This window comes from Fukomys damarensis, unplaced genomic scaffold (genome assembly GCF_012274545.1).
Source record: "Fukomys damarensis isolate Sample0158 unplaced genomic scaffold, DMR_v1.0_HiC HiC_scaffold_8, whole genome shotgun sequence".
Classification (NCBI taxonomy): Eukaryota; Metazoa; Chordata; class Mammalia; order Rodentia; family Bathyergidae; genus Fukomys; species Fukomys damarensis.
The window spans coordinates 26682371-26688185 of record NW_022900920.1 but is presented as its reverse complement, the minus strand read 5'-3'; the positions used below and the strand labels follow the sequence as shown (position 1 = coordinate 26688185).

Below are 5815 nucleotides of genomic sequence, written 5' to 3'. Positions count from 1 at the left end.
ATATAACCCAGAGTGACCTTGAATTCATGGAAATCCTCCTGCCTTGGCCTCCAGCCTCCCAATCACAGGGATTACAGATGTGTGCCCCCACGCCCAGCTTGATGTCTTTATTTTTTGTGCTGACTTCCTTGAGGGTCCAGTCACTCTCTGACTGTATATCAATTTCTATCTAACTCAGCTGACTATTTACAATGTGATTTCAGGGACCACAGAAACCTCTGGTGAATTTTATATATATTTGTGTTACACAGGAATGTAACTTTTTTATTTTAAAATATACTTGTATGTGTGTTTGTGTGTATGTGTATGAACCACTCTCCCTAACACCACAAGTCATGTAAAAACATTTGAGACTCAACCCACACTCCTATAAAACATTTGCAGGCTGGCAGAAAGACAGCTATAATAAAAAGGAGAGATGATATGTGTCCGAGAAACATACAGTATTCAAAAGTTTAAAGGAGGGAAAGTCTACATTTATTTCAGAAGAAGTTAGGCAGAAACAGATCCACAAAGAAGGTAACATTTGAGATGGCTTCCAAGAAGTTAAGACCAGGGGTGTGAAGAGCCTTCCAGAAACAGGAATTCCAGGTGAAAAGGCTTTCCAAAGCTGGGCGAGCAGGCCAGTTTGACTGCTGGTGAAGAAGCTTGCAGGGAGTCAGGAGCATCAGCACTGGTGATGGGAAGAGGGTGGGAGCAGCCTGGTCCAAGCTCTGCTTTCTAAAAATCAAATGGACGACAAACAAGAGTGTGTGATGAGGACACAGAGAAGACGTGCTTGCTGCTTCCAAGATGGTGGAATGCTCTTGTGTGAATGCTTGTAAAGAGAAGCTGATGGGTGAGAGCCCAGCTGAAACCTCCTCCCTGAAGAGGAAGTTCTTACTGTCATGCTGCTGAAAACAAATAAGGCAATAAACTAGAGCAAAGCCATCTGGCCAGAGGTTCCTTCAGGCAGATTTGTAGGAGAGCTGCTTGAGGTGGAAGCAGCACAGCATTGGCCCCTGACCTGCCTTGGAAAAAGGGTAGAGAAAAATATGATTTTTACCTCAGATATCTGCCCAGGTTATCCTTTTTCCAGTCTTGAAAGGCTAGCCACTAATGCATTAAAGTAAAATATTCTATAATTTAGGATTATAAAAATCGTATGGATAAATATTCTTAGTCACATCCTAATCAGGCTTTCTGAACCTGACCTAATCAAGGGACGGTGTGGAATGCTGGGCTGGGATGACATTAGAATTCTGCCCAGTGCCTCCATCCCACCCGCTCCCTCCTGCAAGCTTTGATTTATAAATTTGATTCCTTCACCACAACAGCAGCCAAGAACACTGATCACAACAGTAGCCAAGAACACTGATCACAACCTATTTGTGTCTCTTATCTCAAAAGGTCAAAGACGATGCTTTAATTTTGCATACAAGCATCCACATTCAATCCTTTTCAATTACTGTAACTGGCCAGCCTTCCTAAGAAGGGGGAAACGTACAATAGTGAGCTTTTGGTATAACAGGTAGTATCTGGAGTGCCCTTGGAACAATGTAACAAGACTCCCACTCTTAACCCAAGCAGTGGGGGGGCACATTTCCCTTTTAAACCATTGCCAGCTAGAACATCAGCCTGAAGATGTTGATGTACACATGAAGATGTGTAAAAGAAAGTGGAGACTATGACTTCTGGAAGAGAGCCTTTCAGAGAAAGCAGGTGCTGCAAAGCTGACTTTGAAGCTCTCATTAGGACTGCAATTGACAGATGTAGAAAAAGGGAGGCATAAAAACGTGTTTTCACATGAAACCTAAAATCCTGAAAAGTCTAAATCCCTAAAATACAACTCTGGAAAGATAATTTTGATAATTTCTTTGAAAGGCATTTATTTATATTTTAAAAGGACACATTTAAAAATATATAGAGCCAGGGATTTAGCTCAGTGGTTCCACTGCCTACCTCACAAGCTCAAGGACCAAAGTTTGATCCCCACTGCCACATGAAAAAAATAAACAAAAGTATATAAAAATACAATGGAACACTTCATAGACTAATTTATATGACAAACAAGGCAATAATCACGTACATATCTTTTCAAGTGCAAACACTCAGATATATTAACAATAGTTGCACAAATTGAATAGTTATTAGCAAACAAACTGTATTCATAAATAAGTCAAACAACAAATAAAACTGCCTATCACTTGGTTGACAATTGTGTGCACCCAGCTTTATAACTGAAGGTATCTGACTTAAATCTTTTGATGAAATCAATCAAAAGCTACAATGGATCACTACCATACATGCAGTTACTCATAGATCTGAGATTGCAAAAAAAAATTGTTTTTCACAAATGCAGATGTACAAAATGTCATTTCTTCATTTAGTGGGGACACTGAGCATTTTTACATACCTGCACAATATTTACACGATAGCACGAGTCCATCCTAATTCAGTAGCATGAATCTGTCATTTTTCCAAAAGACTAAGAATCAACAAAGCCAGGGCAACCTCTAATATAAGTTCTGGACTCCAAAGACTGGATGCCCCAGCCAACAGAAGAAAAGTCTGTCCCAGCTCTGAGAGAAGCCAGTTCACCTTCTGTATTTTTTGTCAGAGCTCCAGCATGTTGGAATAGCACCCCCCCACACCATGGGAGAGCAGATCTTCCCCACCTAGTCCACTCATGCTCACATTGCAATGCCCTCTGGAAAGGCCTGCTCGTACACATTCAAAATGTGCTTCACTGGATTATTCTAGGTATCTGTTCAAACTCCTGAAATTCTCCAGCATACAACTGAAAACACGCTAATCGTTTCCCTAGAATTTGTATCTCTACCTTCCCTTCTTATTTAATGCTTCTGTGATTGTTGCTTTCCCCAGTAGGAACTGTGGTTTTCATGATCTGGGTCTTCAGGATTTAAATCCTTCAAGACTGAGGATTTGGGAAGTTTAGGGATTTTGATGTTTTAAGACTTCAACATTTAGCATTGTGGTATTCAGGATCATGTCTTTCAAAATTAGAACTGCAGACAAAGTCCTTCCTAGAGAATAAGAAGAAGGTGTGAGTGATACCAAGCAAATTTCTATGGTTTGATGGCCGTAGAATCTGCCACAGCAATCTGTAGGTAAAGAAGCCCTGACACCAGAATGAAGCGAGAGGAGCAGGGACACCGGTCATTGTTGAGATGGTTGAAGAAGGTGACTGAAGTAAGCCCAGGATGAATTGTGTTTGCAATCAAATGTTCTGATTACTCTCGGAATCATTTCAGGCTATCAAGTGTAAAGATGGTTAGATGGGTTCACTGAACTCTCCAGATTGTTCATTACGATTTTGAAAATGTAGTTTTATAGCACCCTATTCACCTATGCTACAGTGCTCACCATTATAAATGACACGAAGAAGCTCTTTCCCAATAAAATCCAAGGAAGTTGATTTTTATGGGCACTACATTTACAGATCCCATAATGTACACTAGCATATGGTTAATCAAATATTTGTACACCTATAGAAACAGTGACGTTTGGTACTGACATAGATCGGAACATGCAGGGCTGGCTGGAAAGCAGGTGTGACCTGTTAGATACAAAACCCTAGGACAGAGGCACAAAACAGTCCCCAAAGCCTTGCACATACCTTACTCAGGAGAACTGGATCGGGTTTTCCATAGCATGGCCTAGAGCTGATATCAGCCTGAGTCATGGGACCCCAACATTGTCTCTTGGGACCCGGATATAGAAGTTCTCATGGGATTCCTCAAGATTTGGACTGTATAAAAGGACACAGACACCAAGAAGAGTTTGCTAGCATGGCTTTCCTTAAGATATCCCACTGTGCTTTCTCCGGGGTGTTCTTTCATCCTGCTTTTTCCTCGTTTACTCTACCCAAGCTTGCTCTACAGAGACAGTTTCTCCCTCACTCTTCACTTTTACTTTTTCAAATAAACATTGTCACTGCTTCTTGCTTGTCTTGCTCAACTCTTTGTTCAAGACAAGAAGGACCTGGGATCCAACTCTGGAAGGAGGGGCGAGCAACCCAAAACCAAGTGTGTTTAATTGGCAAGCTACTTTTAGAAGGAGCTACCCCAAAACAGTGTGATTTCAGCTTCCTTAATTGTTCCTCATTTCTTTATCACAAAAGCAAAGTCCTTATTGTTTTCCATATTTGGTCCATTATTCATTTGAAAAGCGTGAGGATGTCTTTCCTTTCATTTTAGCGAAGAGGTCTATACTTCTAATTTGATGAGTTCAAGTTTTCTTTATGTATCTCGGCCTTTATAGCTTGTGTGAGGTGAAAAATATTTAAAGACCACTCTTTTCTCAGACCTGAAAGGATGTCAAAAGTCAATGAAGTCAGGTCAATTTGAAAGTTAAATTAGAAAGCCAGCTCTGCATTGCCCTGACACTAGGAACGTCAAGAGTTGTTTGTGACACAGGCTGACTGGAGAAGAGGTAGAAGCTGTTGCAGGACCTATGACTGGTTAATCAGCAGGGTGTCCTCAGCCTTTGGCCTGGTTTACCTGTAGAGCCTGAGGCATCTCTTTGCTTTCACAGCATCTTAGTCGCTTTCTCCCTGTGACAAAATACCTAACGCCCCAAAATTAAGAGAAAGAGATAATTTGGACTCACACTGCAGAAAAGACATAGAGGAAGGGCCTGGTGGAGGACAGCTGCTTACCCCACGGCCGTGCCAGGAAGAAAAGAGAGGAGGGAGGAGTCAGGACTTCGGGTCCCACCCACAGTGACCCACCTCCAAGCAGACTCCACCCTCTAACGGAAAGTTGACTGTGGCACCCCCACTATCCAGCCACATTCCAAAACCCCACCCCTGCACATGGGAGGCTTTGAGGGGATGTTCCAGATCTAAACCACAGCACACAGTGAGTGACAAGAGGCAGGGGTAAGGAGAAGAGCAAGATACAGGCATCCACACATCTGGGACCACCATGTATAAAGACAGGGCCACTGCTAAACCTTAAACAGGATGATGTCATTTCATATTCCAGCACAACCCTCTGAGATAGGCACTGGTACCACTTACAGTCTACAGATGAAGAAACTAAAGATTGGAGAAGTGAAGTGGCCCACACTGCACATCTATGGAGAGGTCTCTGTATAGCTAAAAGTCTCCTCATTCTTATACTACGTCTGAAGATTATTAAGCTCAACTCATTGAGAGTTGCACCCAAAGCAGTGCCTCCTATATGGCTAGGGTGGACACTCTGTGCAGAAATGAGGGAGGAGATGCACCATGTTCTTCTTTGTCCAATCTGAAAACTCTTGCTCGTCACCAGCTTCAGGTGCCCACAACACAAACCCAGCATAACCCAAGTGGACTCTGGCTTTGAAACGTAAGACCATGTGTTGCAAAGCAATTGCAGGAGAGCTAGGAATAATTTTTATTAGCAGTTTTGAAGTATAAAAGAAAGGCTTATCAAGAATTCTATTAAAGTCATCAACTTCCTTTTGCTTAAGGTCAAAATTTTACAGTATGCTGGAATACTATTTATTATATTACAAATGAGTGCCAGTAGTCATGTATTTTCTTCCTTTTTCATGTTTCTGCCAGAGGTGTTTATATTTGATAACTGTTCTCTCAGTGGATTGAACTAAGAAGCAGACATATGAAAGCTACAGTACCTGAAGACCTAACATACAAGGGAGGAAAAGAAGGTAAAAACATAAAACATATTGTCTAAGGATTTGTAACTTTATTTGCAAAAGTATCATAAAGGATGTCAGTTTAGCAAGGTTGACACTGATTTATGGTTGAGGACAAGGAAATGTAATGGGAAACTAAGTGCAATCCAATTAATCCATCTTGGGCAAAGAA

General features: G+C 41.5%; 1 long non-coding RNA gene across 2 annotated transcripts; it reads right to left on the bottom strand.

Annotated features, from left to right (window-relative positions):
- Window positions 1–535: 535 nt before the first annotated feature.
- On the bottom strand, window positions 536–4696 carry LOC104869410. Of its 2 annotated transcripts, none has more exons than XR_782319.1 (3): window positions 4661–4696; window positions 3620–3751; window positions 536–720 (listed from the first exon to the last, which is right to left on the bottom strand). It is a non-coding gene; the product is annotated as an uncharacterized LOC104869410 (long non-coding RNA). The 2 variants fall into 2 exon arrangements; XR_782320.1 differs by having other exon boundaries at window positions 4612–4670.
- Between the last annotated feature and the right edge of the window lie 1119 nt (window positions 4697–5815).